At 43.5% G+C, this 16,313-nt stretch overlaps 1 long non-coding RNA gene across 1 annotated transcript; it reads left to right on the top strand.

Annotated features, from left to right (window-relative positions):
* The first annotated feature begins 711 nt into the window (after positions 1-711).
* On the top strand, positions 712-14,799 carry LOC148132617 (uncharacterized). Its single transcript, XR_015747372.1, has 3 exons — positions 712-784; positions 5,923-6,019; positions 13,945-14,799. It is a non-coding gene; the product is annotated as an uncharacterized LOC148132617 (long non-coding RNA).
* Positions 14,800-16,313: the final 1,514 nt, after the last annotated feature.

Here is a 16,313-nt window from a genome sequence, read left to right as displayed (position 1 = left end):
GTTGATTGGAGATAGGTGGTGTCATATCCCTCTCCCTCTGTTGAGAGAGGGCTGTTCAGTTTTGGCATAGATGGCCTCTTTGACCCCTCTTTCAATCCAGCGGTCATGTCATGCCCCTGGTGGAGACTGACTCTCTGAGGGAGAGGAGGAACAGCCAACAGGAAGTGGAAGGGTGGCTCCAGAGGTGGTGGAGGAGGCTGGGGAAGGGCAGAGGCCGGCTGAGCAGTGAGAGGAGGGCCCAGACCCATCCCCTATGCATCCTAGGGCACGCAGGGAGGAGAGGATAAGGGAAAGACGTGTTCTACTCAGGAGGAGAGAGCCATGATCCTCTTCATGGGATGCAGGTGTGAGAACTGCATAAGAGTTTGGACCTGCGTGCTAGCAAACGCTGGAAACAAAGAGTGTTTTATTCCTGGATGAGGTTTATCTTGATTGGCGTTCTTCCAATGGACTGTACCTGGTTATCTTCTCGAGGTTTGAAATTAATTATCCTGGTCTGTCGTGGAACTTTCTTCAGTGCGGTTTGTTTTTGTTTTTTTTTATTGCTTCATTATCTGCTATTTGAGTTTGGACTGTATTTCTTTCGTTTGGAATGTTATTTTGGAAAGAGTTTAACCTCCAACTGTGAACAATTGAACAGTGAAGCCAAGTTGAAGGCATTAAAAAACATTTATTTACGTTTTGGTTTTTGTTACGTTTGTGGTACACTCCAGGTCATCACAGGTCCTCTCTGTCCAGTTGCCTCTTGAAAAAACACCTTTGGGACAATCATGAGCTGGATGAGGTGAGAACCTTAAGATTGGACTTAAGCATAGTACATAAAATCATAGGTTACAACGTCTTACCAGTTAATGAATATTTCAGCTTTAACAACAACCACACAAGAGCACACAACAGATATAAACTAAATGTAAACCGCTCCAAACTCGATTGCAGGAAGTACGATTTCAGCAACAAGAGTGGTCAGTATCTGGAACCCACTACCTGATTCTGTTGTCACCTGCTCAAATTCCACTCCTTTACCTTCAAACTAACCTCTATTGACCTCACCCCATTCCTAAGAGGTCTGTAAGGGGCGTGCATAAGCACACAATCGTGCCTACCGTCCCTGTCCTATTGTCCCCAATTATTAGTCCCTATTTCTTGCATTTCAACTTATGTTTATTCTTGTTTCTGTTCTGTTGTAAGCTTTTGAGAAATAAATAAATAAATAAAATAAACCTTAATAGAAGTCAGGGCTCATAATAAAAGCTACTCAAGAGTTCTTTAGATGTTCTTGTGTCATGACATTATGAGGACAGATATACCATGCTGGCAAGGAAAAGCCAAACTTACTTCCAGATGGTTGCCTTCTGCACAGTGTCAAAAAATGTTTTGAAACTATTCTATCCTACTCAACTGAGACTTTGTGGTTAAATAAAAAGAGAGAGAGAGAGAGAGAGTTGAAATAAGCAGAAGGGTGATGAAAGAAACGGCAGGGAAAGATGAGAAAGAAAGAAACTGAAGACAACATCTGGACTAGACATTATCTCACTCCGCATTTTCAAGCCAACGTACAAGCTTATTTATCATTTGATTTTTAAATTAAAAAAAATCCATGGACAAAAGTATACTGCAGGGGAAAAACATTAAAAAAATGCATGTATTCATGAAAATAAAAACACTAGGGAATTTTGTTGGCAAAAAAGCTCCAGACCTATGAGGCAACACTGCAACAAACATTCATTATTATTTTTTAATGGAATGACGACCTACATCTATATTTCCTACAAACAGGGTTTTTTTTGAGGGGGGAATCAACCAGCTATTTTGACTTATATGCAAAAAGGAGGAAAAGGAGAAAAATCCCAAATTAACTGTTAATGTGTTGCTGGTCATAAGTAAAAAAAATAAACCTGTTGTGTTGTGCACTTAGGGTTTACAACTGATGCATCTTGAGAAAAAAAGAAAGAAAGAAAGAAAGAAAGAAAGAAAGAAAGAAAGAAAGAAAGAAAGAAAGAAAGAAAGAAAGAAAGAAAGAAAGAAAGAAAGAAAGAAAGAAGAGGAAGTAGGAAGGGAAGGAGCAAGGAAGGAAGGACAGAAGAAAGAGAAGGAAGGAAGGAAGGAAAGAAAGAAGGGGAGAAGGAGGATGGAAGAGGGAAGGAAGGAAGGAAAAAGAAAGAAAGAGGAGAAGGAGGGTCAGAAGGGGAAGAAAGGAAGGAAGAGAAAGAAGATGAGGGGAAGGGAAGGAGCAAGGAAGGCAGGAAGAGAAAGAAAAGGAAAGAAAGAACAAGAAGAGGGAGGAGGAGGAGGAGGGAAGGGGGAGGAAGGAAGGAAGAAAAGAAAGAAAGAAGAGGAGGAGAAGGAGGAGGAGAAGAAGAAGGGATGGGAAGGGGAGGAAGAAAGAAAGAAAGAAAGAAAGAAAGAAAGAAAGAAAGAAAGAAAGAAAGAAAGAAAGAAAGAAAGAAAGAAAGAAAGAAAGAAAGAAAATTCCTCATGGGTTCATTTACAGAAAGATTTTGTTTAACAAAGACTCTTCCCCAAATTCGGACCAAATGTTTTGCAGCCCTGAAAATGCTCAGCCTTAAATTGCAGGCATTGCAAAGCAAGCATTTTATTACCAACGGTCTTTTCAATCTCCACATTTCATGCCGATATCTCTTATATATATAAGAGACAATATATATATATATATATATATATATATATATATATATATATATATATATATATATATATATATATATATATATATATATATATATATATTAATAGAGTAATCACTTTAAGCAGGAAAGAAATCGCAGTGGGGTCATTTGTTTGCTTGCCACATGTTATATTAGCTATAAAGTAGCCAACAAATATATTACATTTTTTTTTTAAAAAAAAGGACTTCAGAGAAATGTAACGCCAGTGATTATGCCTAAAGGGGTTTTAAGATGATGAGACAGTGAGCCAATTAACTTTATTTGCCTTACAGAAAATTGGTTGAATCATGTTCAGGTTTGCACTATTTGCATTTCAAGACCTTGAAACAGCTGGGTAGGGTTGGAAATAGATTTTGCAAGGGGGGGAAGAGAAGGTAGAATTGTCCATGAAAAGATACACCCTTTATAATCTGCTTTCTCTTGTAAGAAGTTAGCACCCACCCCTCTCCTAGGAAAATGAAATATTTTAGGATATACTAAAAAGGCAGAATATTTCCCCTAAAAAGAGAAGTAGAAACTCAGAAGCAGGAGCTCACGTCAAAAGCAGAACTCACCCTCACCTTTGTTAATGGGTGGGCCATTAAGGCCTGGGCCAAAGTATTCTACATAACAAAGCCCTCTGCCCATCTCACCACATGGCCTGGGAAGATTGCATCAGCCAGCACTCAGGTGAAGCCATGTAGTCCAGACCAGTGGTCACCAACCAGTGGGCCGGGGACCATTGGTGGTCCACGAAAAAAATTTGGTGGTCCGCAGAGAAATGTCGCCCCCAAAACAATTAATCCAGGCTGCATGGGAACTCAAGGCTGCACCACCCACATGGCCCACGGGAACACAAGGCTTGCATCACTTGCATTGCAAACAACACAAGGTAGTGAGGGGAGGGGGGAAAGGGCAGAGGGGGGCAACTTGCCCCATGCGCCCCACGCATCTGGCCTGGCCACCGGGCTGCTTCTTTCCGCTTCTTTCTTCTTCTGCTTTTGGCTGCACGCAAGGAAAGCAGCAAAAGTCTTTCTTTCTCTCCCCCAAACTCTGCCAGAAATGAGTCTTTGGGACCCTGCAAGGCCTCCTGCTCCAAGAGGCTGCACCGGCAAAGACTCATTTCTGGCGGAGTTTGGGGGAGAGAAAGAAAGACTTCGGCTGCTTCTGCTGCTTTCCTTGCATGAAGCTGAAAGTCTCTCCCCCTGAGAATGGAGCTGGAGACGTTATCCTGCAATCCCAAATAAAGAATGACCAATTGGTAGGAAAACGGAGTGGGGAATTTTCCTGCAGACTTTTTGGGGGATTTTCCCAGGGTATCTGCTGCTTTTTGCAGAGACTCTGGGAAAACGTCAGCAAGCCACCGTCAGTCAAAATTCATATGAGTGGTCTGCGGGATTTAAAATTATGAATTCGGTGGTCCCTGAGGTCCAAAAGGTTGGCGACCCCTGGTCCAGACAAAGCCTACAAAGTTAGCTAAGACCACCACCCCTGGGAGTCTGACAGCTAATGGGATACATTTCTTACACAGGAACAGGAAACATTAAGGTGGGGCCAAACAGAGGGTATAAAACTAAGGGTCACTCAGCATCTTGGCTCCTTCATTTCCTTCACCTTGAAGCATGTGATCGTCCTTTTCACTTTGGAGCTCCAAGCCATGTGGTCCTGTCCACCATTAAACCATCTTTCCAAACAGCCTCCATGTTTCTTGGAAACTGAACCCAGAAGGATATTTCTTCCAACACTCTCTTTCCCAAAGAAGACACATTTTAATTTTTTTTCTTTTTTTGCCATTTTTAAGCTGGGGAGGGAGAATGGAGCGTATGTAGTGTGGGAACTGGGAAAAAAAGAAATTAGTAGAATAAAATTTGTTGGAATTTGGAAACAACAGGGTCTGTAGGGATCACACATGTGTGGGATGAAAGACATACAGAAGGGAACGGGAGGGAACCTTCCATTTTTGCCTTTTGGCATTTCTGCGTTGCACAATTAAGCATTAGAGAAAATACTTTTTTTTTCTTCAGACTTGTCCACTTGAAGATTTGTGGGCTTCAACTCCCAGCATGCTGGCTGGGTTGGTGGGTGGGGGACTTCTGGGAATTGAAGTCCACACACCTTAAACTGGCTACGTTTGCAAAACGCTGGTTTTAGAGCAACGAACTGAAAAGCAGGTTTAAGGTTTGTCTGCTGAGGGGGCTCGCAGATTTGTGCAGAAATCTCCTGCCTACAAAATTCAGGCTGTTGCGTTGCTTCTTTTCCGGGAGTTGTTGCTTGACAGGTTCACACAACAAGAATGGCAAAGAGCTCGGCCCAGCCATTTTATTCCTGGGAGGTGAGCCAAGATGTTTAACTTTGGGAGGTCTCAGCAGGAATCAAGCTTTATTAAAAACATTCTCCTCCTTTGTCGTGAAAGAAATTTCGGGGCAGTGGTTAAGGCATCAGGTTAGAAACTAGGAGAGTGTGAGTAAGGCTGGTCCCACCTAAGGTGTAAAAGCCAGCTGAGTGACATTGGATCAATCACCAGGAGAGTGTGAGTTCCAGTTTCACCATAGGTATAAAAGCTAGCTGGGTGACTTTGGGCCAACCACCAGGAGACGGTGAGTTCTAGTCGCACCTTAGGCACAAAGGCTAGCTGGGTGGCCTTGGGCCAATCACCAGGAGACAATGAATTCTAATTCCACCTTCGGTATGAAAGCCAGCTGAGTGACATTGGGTCAATCACCAGGAGAGTGTGAATTCTAGTTTCACCATAGGTATGAAAGCTAGCTGGGTGACTTTGGGCCAATCACCAGGAGACTGTGAGTTCTAGTCGCACCTTAGGCACAAAAGCTAGCTGGGTGGCCTTGGGCCAATCACCAGGAGACAGTGAGTTCTAGTCCCATCTTATGTATAAAAGTCTATAAAAACTAGGAGACTATGAGTAAGGCTGGTCCTACCTTAGGCGCAAAAGCCAGGTGGGTGATCTTGGGCCAATCATCAGGAGACAGTGAGTTCTAGTCCCACCTTTGGTATGAAAGCTAGCTGGGTGATGTTGGGTCAATCACCAGGTGACTGTGAATACTAGTTTCACCAGAAAGTTGGCTGGGTGACTTTGGGCCAATCACCAGAAGAGGCCAGAAGAGAGTGTGAGTTCTGGTCTCTGCTTAGGCATAAAAGCCAGTTGGGTGGCTTTGGCATTTTGATTCGGGAACAAAGGAGCGATTCGGGGCATGCCGTTTTCCCGCCACTAAAAGCAACGTTCTCTCCCCTATGACAGAACTACGAAGAGATCCGCAAAGCCCTCGAGCAGTGCAGCATCGGGAACGACATCGAGTGTTTTGTACATATTCGCAAGACCGGCAACCTCCCTCCAGGTAAAGAGACAAGTGCCCGAGATCTCCGTTTCAAACGGTGCTCAATTCCAGTCTTTAAAACACGGTTCTGTAAAGGAATTTGGAGGTGATTTGGGGGAAGGGAGGGGAAAGGTATAAGGGATTCATGGAAGAGGAAGAAAAGACGACAGTCCAGAGCTAGAAAGGAGCATGAGAAAGAAACTCTAGGTAACCCTATCTTGATTTTCTTTAGCATAAGAGGCGATAATGAGAAACTTGGACGGGCTTTCAAGTTTCTGTTATTATACCCGACTGCAACCCCAGAATCCTTCTGTGCCTCCTCCTTGATCTGGTTTGAACTCGAAAGGCTGATACCAATTTTAAACATTTGTCTCTCACTGCTTCCTCTTACTCCACTCCACTTCATTTTTTTCTGGCTGTACAGCAAATTATATAGCAAAATTCATAATCGGGGTAGTTATATCCATCCATATAACAATCAATACAGCCGCTACACAAGCTCTACAATACTCCCAAGTCCCCCGTTTGGCTTAGGATTAAGGCACTAGGCTACAAACCAGAAGACTGTGAGTTCTAGTTCTGGAAGCCGGTTGGGTGACTTTGGGCCACTCCCCAGGAGATGTTGTAAGTCAAGGACTACCTGTGTAGTGTTTATTGTCGGCACTAGAAGTGGGAACCCAGCGGAGAGTCACAAATGCATTTCAGCATTAAAAGCGTGCCACAATTGTTGTTGGGATGGACTTGAAGTCTCGTCCACTGAATAAAATGCAAATTGGGACTTTGTGGCTTTAATCGTAATCATACTTGATTAAAAGCAGGGATTGCCTTCTCTCGTTCTTGCAATAACCTCATTTTTTGCGGGCAGTTAATAATTAATTTAGAAGAATTACCATTTCAGTAAGTCAGGACCCATTATTTATTCAATGTAATTAAAGAATTTATTAGGCGACTAATCAGTTGTAGACACCAGGCGTGTGTGTGTGTGTGTGTGTGCAAGGTGGCGAACGATTCATTTATATCAGCTAACCCCGACCTGTGTTTGAAAATAGTTACACTTGTTTTCACAGAATGTATTAATACATTAATTGACATCCAGACAATTAGGAGGCAGAAAAGATAGTAGTGGATCTCCAAATCACACACGCCTTGCCTTGCTATTAAATAGCAACAGCACTTATATACCGCTTCCCATTGCTTTACAGGCCTCTCTAAACAGTTTCCCAATGTCAGCCTCTTGCCCTCAACAATTTGGCTCCTCATTTTACCCACCTCAGAAGGATGGAAAGCTGAGTCAACCTTGAGCTGGTCAGGATCGAACTGTTGGCAGTCGGCATAATTAGCCTGCAATACTGCACTCTAATCACCCTGCTACTCCAGCTCCTTTTGCAACAAAGAATAAAAATTTAAATTTAAAAATGCAACGTATTCCTGTTTCTATCATGAGGGTGCCAAACCTACTATTCTTATTTTTTTTTAATCATTTTTTGATATTTCACGGTGAATAACAGAATAACAAAGTTTGGAAGAAAACTTGGAGGTCTTTTAGCCCCCTGCTCAAGCAGAGGACCCTATTCCTGTGATGGCAAACCTATGGCACGCATGCCACAGGTAGCACACAGAGCCATTTGTGGTGGCACACAAGCTGCAGGCAAATTTACCTCACTGCTCATCTGATTTTCAGCCGGTTTGAGTCCTTTTTTCGGCCTCCTAAAGGCTTGAGGAAGGCTTCTGCAGGCTTCTGCAAGCTTTGCAGGCCGAAAACTAGCCCTGTTTCATCACTTCCGGTATTTTCGGAAAAACAGGAAATGACAAAACGGGGACAGTTTTTGGCCTGCAAACCTTGCAGAAGCCTGCAGAAACCTTCCTCAAGCTTTTGGGAGGTCGAAAAAAAAGCCTCAAACCAGCCAAAAATCAGCTATGAGGCACAGTGCAGGTAAGAGGGCAGTGGGGGATTGGGGGTGGGATTGCACGCGCATGCGTAGGGGATGTGAGGGGGGCACATTGCCTTCTGGGTGCTGGCATGTGAGCACAGGAACCCAAAAAGGTTAGCCACCATTGCCCTATTCCATTTCAGAAAAGAGGTTGTCCAATCTCTTCTTAAAAACTTCCAGTGATGGGGCATCCACAACTTCTGGAAGCAAGTTTAATTGTCCTCACTCTTAGGAAGTTTCTCCTGAATTCCAGCTTACTTCTCACCTTGGTTAGTTTCCATCCATTGCTTCCTGTTCTGTCTTCTAGTGCTTTAGAAAATAAGTTGACCCCCCTCTTCTTTGTGGCAGCCCCTCAACTCCTGGAATACTGCTATCATGTCACCCCACCCCCCCAATTCTTCTTTTCTTTAGACTAGCCAAACCAATTCCTGCAACCATTCTTCATATCTTTTAATGAAGGACAGAAGATAAGAGTTGAAAGGGGCTGCCACAAAGAAGAGGGAGTCAAGCTATTATCCAAAGCACCTGAAGGCAGGACAAGAAGCAATGGGTGGAAACTAGTCAAGGAGAGAAGCAACCTAGAATTAAGGAGGAATTTCCTGACAGTTAGAACAATTAACCAATGGAACAACTTGCCTCCAGAAGTTGTAAAAAATGCTCCAACATTGGAAGTTTTTAAAAAGAGGTTGGATAACCATTTGTCTGAAGTTGTGTAGGGTTTCCTGCCTAGGCAGGGGGTTGGACTAGAAGACCTCCAAGGTCCCTCCAAGTTTTGGTCACCACACTATAAAAAAAGAGGTTGAGACTCTAGAAAGAGTGCAGAGAAGAGCAACCAGGATGACTAGGTGTTGTGGCTCCGGACTTGGATTCAGCTCCTGTGGCTGATATGAGCTCAAGTGAGGAGGACATGGCAGAGAAATATGAGCCAGCATGGCTCAATGATTGGAATGATAATCAGGAGGAGGAGATGGACGTGACTAGAGAGGACAGACCTGATTTAGTAGAATGGTCAGGACCTTCGACCTCCTCTGGTTCAGTATCTGATCATCAGCCGGGAATGGCTGACAGAGAAGTTTTAAGAGAATCTTCAAGTGGAGATGAGAACTTGGAGAATTGTTGGTTAGATGTCAGGAATAGACGCCGCTTTAAGAGGCAAGATCAGCTGGAACGCAGGAGAAGGGCAAGTCAGTAATTAGGGAAATTAACTGTTGCCCTAATAACTATAAAAGGATCCGCCTGAGTTTGAAAATTTGTCAGGAACAAAGCGTTTAATTTACGTGGAGAAGCAATGGTCAAAGCTCGGAGGCTTGTGGATTTAAGCCAGGATTAATGTGCTGTAGACTGTGAATAATAGCAGCTGTTATCTTCTGAAACTCCTCTTTGTTTGTTTTGCTTTTGAGGACGACTGCTTTCGGCGTTGCTTATTTGATTTTGAAGGTGGGACATAACAACTAGGGGACTGGAGACTAAAGCATATGAAGAACAGTTACAGGAACTGGGCATGGCTAGTCAAGAGAAGGACCAGGGGAGACAGGATAGCAGTCTTCCAATATCTGAGAGGCTGCCACAGAGAGGACGAAGGGGTCAAGCTATTTTCCAAGGCACTTGAAGGCCAGACAAGGAATAATGGATGGAAACAATCAACCAATGGAACAGAAGTTCCCTCAGGAAGTCATGGGAGCGCCATCACTTGAGACTTTCAAGAAGAGGTTGGACTGCCATTTGTCAGAAATGGTGTAGGGTCTCCTGCTTGGGTGGGGGGTTGGACTAGATGACCTACAAGGTCCCTTCCAACTCTGATTATCTGTTATCTGTTATCTGTCCATTCCAACTCTGCTATTCTATTCTATCCATAAAGGAAAGGGACCTTGGAGGTCTTCTAGTCCAACCCCCCGCTCAAAGTTCAACCATGGGTTGTTATATGCTTCTTTTATGGCTTGGTGAGTTGTGCAGCTCCCAAACTACTGAGTTAATTTGTAGCACAGCATGTGCTGCCATCCCAGAAAATGAATTCATCCAGGAGCCGAGTTGTGCATGTTGTGTGTTATTGTGTATGCTGGGCCTGTGCTCTCCCATGCCACTGACTATTACTAATCACAATCTTCTTTTGACAAAAAGATTTGGTCGTGTTCCAAGGGGGAATATACAGAAAAAGAATATTTATTCAGCTCATCCGCCAAAGCGAACACAATTGAAATGTATTGTGTGTTTCTTTTCACTAAAATCCTGCTTCTTATTCCATTCATTTTCCTGATGGCATATATTACCGGGTCTTGGATGTTGCGTTCCTACCATTTGTATTTTATTTATGTACACATCCTTTCAGGGCTTCTGTGAATCTGCATGCTTGCATTAATGTGCATGGGGGTAGATGCATAACCAATATGTCTTCTGAAATATTTAGAAAGTCTTTACTGCAACAGTACTAACAGAGTTGGAAGGGACCTTGGAGATCATCTAATTCAGTGGTTCCCAAAGTGGGCAGTACTGCCCCCTAGGGGGCAGTGGGATCCCTTAGGGCAGTGATCCCCAACCTTTCTTATGCGCGGCCCGGTATCCCCAACCTTTTTATGGCGCGGCCCGGTACCGGCATTAGCTGGGCGCCGCCATCTTTTTGATGAAAAAGTGCTTCCGGTGAGCTTTCTACCCGGAAAAGCTCACCGGAAGCACTTTTCATCAAAAGATGGCGGCGCCTAGCAAAACCAGCGGCCCGGTAGGACTTTTCCACGGACCGGTACCGGTCCGCGGACGTGGTTGGGGACCCCTGCCTTAGGGGGATACTAAGAGGCAAGGGGGCCAGCAGGGGGCGTTAAGAGGCAAGGGTTTGAGGCGCTGGCCCCGCAGGCTTACCACATTGACGAACCAAATTAAATTCATTGCAGAGAAAAGTCCTACACTTAGGCAAGAAAAACCCAAAGGACACATATAGACTGGGTGAAACCAGGCTCAATAGCAGTAACTGTGAGAGGGATCTTGGAGTCTTAGTGGACAACCAGGTAAATATGAGCCAGCAGTGTGCGATGGCAGCCAAAAAAAGCCAATGCAATCCTAAGTTGCATTAACAGAGGGATACAATCGAGATCAAGTGAGGTACTGATACCACTCTATAAAGCATTAGTAAAACTACACCTAGAATATTATATCCAGTTTTGGTCACCACACTATAAAAAGATGTTGAGGCTCTAGAAAGAGTGCAGAGAAGAGCAGCCAGGATGATTAGGGGACTGGAGGCTAAAACATACAACGAACGGTTGCAGGAACTGGGCATGGCTGGTCTAGGGAAGAGAAGGACCAGGGGAGACAGGATAGCAGTCTTCCAATATTTGAGGGGCTGCCACAGAGACGAGAAGAGGGTCAAGCTATTTTCTAAAGTGCCTGTAGGCCAGACAAGGAATAATGGATGGAAACTGAACAAGGAGAGATTCAACCTGGAGATAACGAGAAACTTTCTGACAGTGAGAACAATCAACCCATGGAACAGAAGTTGCCCTTGGAGGTTGTGGGAGCGCCATCACCTGAGACTTTCAAGAAGAGATTGGACTGCCATTTGTCAGAAATGATGTAGGGTCTCCCGCTTGGATAGGGGGTTGGAGTAGATGACCTACAAGGTCCCTTCCAATTCTGATTATCTGCTATTTATCTGACTGTTGCACCGCTCCGGTGCCGGTGCCTCGAACGTGGCAGTGGCGGCGCATTTGAAATGTAGAGCAAAGCCAGACTGGCTTTGGTCTACTTTCCCGGCATGCCTGCGGGGCCAGCGCCTCGAACACGGCGGTGGCAGCACATTGGGAAAGTAGAGCGAAGCCAGTCTTCTAGTCCAGCCCACTGCTCAACCAGGAGACCGTACACCATTTTAGGAAAATGGTTGTCCAATACCTTCTTTAAAACCTCCAGTGTTGGAGTATCTACAACTTTTTTAAAAAAATTAATTGAGTATAAAAATTAAAAAATAGTGAACATGGTGGTCGTCTTTGATATACATTTCTGTCAAAATATTTTGCATTTAGAAATTTTCAAAAGATATATACATATATACATTTGAGCTTTGTAGTTCTTTTTCTTATTTTTCAAATAAAAAGTGGAGTACCTACAACTTTTGAAGACAAGCCGTTCCACTGATTAATTGTTCTCATAGTCAGGAAATTTATCCTTAGTTCTAGGTTGCTTCTCTCCTTGATTCATTTCCATCCATAAATTCTTGTCCTGCCCTCAGGGACTTTGGAGAAAAGCTTGATTCCTTTTCCTTATGTCAGCCCCTCAAATATATAGCTTTCTGAACTGATTCCAAAATCAATTCAAATCCATCAAAAAGAGGATAACACAACAGCAGAGTGGATTCTCATGGATACAATTATGGAAAACAGCTTTTAGTTTCCTTCCAAATTTTCTTCCAAGTTTTTTTTTTTCTTTTTGAAGTTTGGTAACCTAAGATCTATCACGCAGCCACCTCTTCTCTAATGGTAAATATTTCTAGTTTTTTCACTGATCACGCTAATTATCCTTAATGATCTTCTCTAAGCCTCCTTCCTTTGTCCAAGTCATTATTTAAGTGTGATCTAAACTAGACCTCATATCTGAAGTAGTCAGGACAAATTACAGTTTATTTTGGTCAAAGACACTGAACATTGAAAGAAACAATTAAGTAACTGTTGCCCAGTTTAAAAAAAAAAAAAGGAAAACCAGATATCAAATATTAGCTGAAGGAATACCACAGAATATTTTTGTCACTAGTATTTCTTGGGTGACTTGGGTCTCTAAAACTAGGAAACAGAATGTTATTTCTCTCAAACTAAGATATAGAAGTAAAATTCTAAGGTAAAAATAAGTTAAATAATATCAAATGACATCAATCAATATCTCTATATCTACTTATATAACAATAGCAGTAGCAATAGCACTTCAACTTATATACCACTTCACAGTGCTTAACAGCCCTCTCTAAATGGTTTACAGAGTCAACCACCCCCCCACCAATTGGGGTCCTCCTTTAACAAAGCGGCCTGGTGGTGGGACGCTGGCGGAGGGGGAGGGTGAATTTATATTTATTTCCAAGTAGGGGGGGGGATTTAACGCGTAAGTGGTTTACAGAGTCAACCAATTGCCCCCAACAATCTGGCTCCTCATTTTCCCCACCTCAGAAGGATGGAAGGCTGAGTCAACCTTGAGCTGGTGAGTTAAACTGCTGGCAATGTGCAGAATTAGCCTGCAATACTGCATTCTAACCACTACACCACTACACTCTTAGATAGTGACTTATAACTAAGTGACAGTAGCACTTAGACTTATATACCACTTTACAGCCCTCTCTAAATGGTTTACAGAGTCAGCCTATTGCCCTCAACAATCTGGGTCCTCACTTTACTGTCTGCGGAAGCGGGGAAGGCAGAGTCAACCTTGAGCCGGTGAGAATGTAACTGCCAGGGTGTTGTTGGGTATAAACGTTGTGAGTTAAGTGTGTTCACTTAACTGTAAACAGTTTTTGGGTGGTTGTAAAATCACCATAAGAGGGGCAAGAGGTCCTGTTTGTGCTTTTCTGGATCTGACAATGAAGGTGATGGTGAAAACGCTGTTTGCTGAAAAGAAGAAAAGGGGGTTTCTCATCTCGACCAAAAGGATTCACTGGCGTTGTTGTAAGTTAATGACCTCTTTTGACACTGGCTGCAAACTGATAACCCCGGACGCTGACTTAGGATGATATATGGACGTTTTGACATGACCGCTGGAATAAAACATTAACGCACAGGTCTGTCTACGAGGTAAGCTCTACAACGTTTCTCCATATCGCCTGTCCTAGACTGCGGCCGTCTCTGGGTGTATCCTAACTGCCAAACTGTAGGCAGCTGGCAGTCAGCAGAATTAGCCTTCAATACTGCATTCTAACCACTGCGCCACCATGACTATATATTGTATTTGATGACTATATATTGTTATTGGAATAAGGACACCTGCCCAAAGCAGGTGTCCTTATTCCATCCTGACTAAATGGTTGTCCAATCTTTTCTTAAAATCCTGCAGAGATGGAGCCCCACAATACCAGGAGACCAGTTATTCCACCGACTAACAGTTCTCATTGTCAAGAAACTCCTCCTTATTTTCCAGGTCAGATCTCCCTCTAATGAGCTTCTACCTTTTCTGACCTAGGTTTCCCCAACAGCACGAAGCCGGCTCCTCATCCCGATAAACCCCTTTTATTTAGTTTACAGTGAAATTCCTCTCCAGCAAAGTCCCAGCCAACAGTCTTTCAAGACAATTCACAGTTACAGACCTTTCTCAGGCTTGGAGAGTTGCCAGGCCGATATCTTTCAGGTGCCACACTGTAGCCGACAATAATTGGCAAGAATGCAGGAACCGATCTTCACCCAAATGAACTAATTGTCTCCTGCAAAAACCCTACTCCCATTTTGCTCCTCTTTTATTCCCTATGGGAGGGGCCATTCACCGTCCACCTGTGGCTTCACTCCCAAGTCGACCCTTGTTCCTTAGCTGTTCCCTTCTTCTGGCAGCTCTGTGCATGCACACACTGGGAACAGGCTCCAGCTGCTCTTCTCCCTCACTGACGTCCAACTCCAAAGGCAGCTGATAACTGTCAGATGGCCCTGGACCTACCTCTGCCTCCAACACAGAGCCCTTGTCAGGGCCTTCCGCAGACTCCAGGACTGGCCCATGTTCCTCCCCAACCTCCTCATTGTCTGAATCTGCTGCCAGCTCCGCTGGCCACTGGTGGCCCACAACACCACTGCTTCTTGTCCTACCCTCAATTGCTCTGGATTTCATTCAAGAACGCCAAAGATTAACACTGATTTTGAAGTCTGCAGTCTTCAGGAAAATGTTGATTATCGCCAATTCCAGGAGCGCTGAACATGATAGAAGAGATGGTTGGTTCTCATTCTTCTCTCATTGCTTCGCTTGAAAATATCCTATCTTGTCCAAACGAACTGTTTCGCTAGGTTGCCGTTTCACTCTATTATGTGAATCCAGAAAATGGATTAATTCAGTTAATAAGCATGCTGGGTGAACATAGCCACTAAGCCCAGCTACTGAAGCAGAAAGCTGTAATTTCTAACCCTTTTGATTTAAATTATCTATCTGTGCTGCAATGCAGCATTCTGATTAATTTTATGTCTGTGTTTTCATTTCTCCTGTTTTGCAGCTGTTCCATTGGCTCCTTCAATTTCATTGTTTTATTATATTTGGGTCAACCATGCTAGAATTAATTTTATGCTACCGTTTGGTCTCTTTTTTTAAAAAAAAAAAGTTTTTAAACACAGGTTTCAGGTACGTTGCCAAGGGAGAAAAGGTGACATATAAATTGATGGACGAATGAAAAAACTGAATAGGTAAATAGCCGGATTGTGTTAGGTGCCTTTTATTTTTCAATAGGATAATCAATTCACACAGATTCATTTCTTCCCCAAAACAATGCAGGCCAAAAATTCGATTAAATTTTGGCTGCTTTCCAAAGCAACTTTCTATTTTGAAGTCCTTTTTACTGCTGTCACAATATTCTCCAGCTAGTGGACACAGGAAAGAGGTATGGATAAACCTCAGAGAATTTCCCCAATTATCTGCAAAACACAAGTCAGGCAAAGTTCTAAGCTACAAGATAGCTTAGTTGGTTAGAAGATGAGTGGCTCTATAAATGTATTGCATTGCACTTGGCTGGTTTCAAGAAACACTTCAAAATGGATCTTTTTATTTTGAAAAAAAGACCTCCAAAATACTTGCTTACTTTGAAGCTTTCACCAAACACCCTTAGTAGATTACCAGTCACCATCGCCAATTGATATGAGATATCCCCATTATATCTCTCAGGGATGAAGGGATGAAGCATCCAATGAACGTTCCTACATGTTGGCTGAGCTTGTTGAGAAGCAGTTTTGGGTCACGTACAGTCTGTGTACCTGCTTGGTCCCTCTAGCTGCCCTGCTGTTGCAATTTCAACCTTGCCTGCTAATCTGCCAATCCATCTGTGATTGGCAGGGAGAGAACGCACCATGATCCAACCTTGGCTTTTAACTGCTTGGCACAAAAATGACAATCCAAACAATAGGAATTGTATATTCTTCTGCAAATGCCAAGGAGCTCATTTATTCTTCCCTCTTGATCGGAGGTGGTCTTCAGCAGGTTCTGACCAGTTCTGGAGAACCGGTAGCGAAAATTTTGAGTAGTTTGGAGAACCGGCAAATCCCACCCCTGACTGGAGATTTTACAGTCTCCTTCCCCTGCCACGCCCACCAAGCCATGCCCACAGAACCGGTAGTAAAAAAAAAGTTGAATCCCACCACTGCTCTTGATCCCTTGGCTCCCAATCTCTTTCTCTTTCTCCTCCTCATCTTCCTTCTCCTCCTCCTCATCTTTCTGATCATCATCATCTTCATCATCAT

This window comes from Notechis scutatus, chromosome 2, assembly GCF_049901735.1.
Source record: "Notechis scutatus isolate UNSWTSFEM ecotype Mainland chromosome 2, rNotScu1.2, whole genome shotgun sequence".
Lineage (NCBI taxonomy): Eukaryota > Metazoa > Chordata > Lepidosauria > Squamata > Elapidae > Notechis > Notechis scutatus.
Note: the sequence above shows the minus strand (reverse complement) of the source record. Positions and strands in the feature narration are given on the sequence as shown.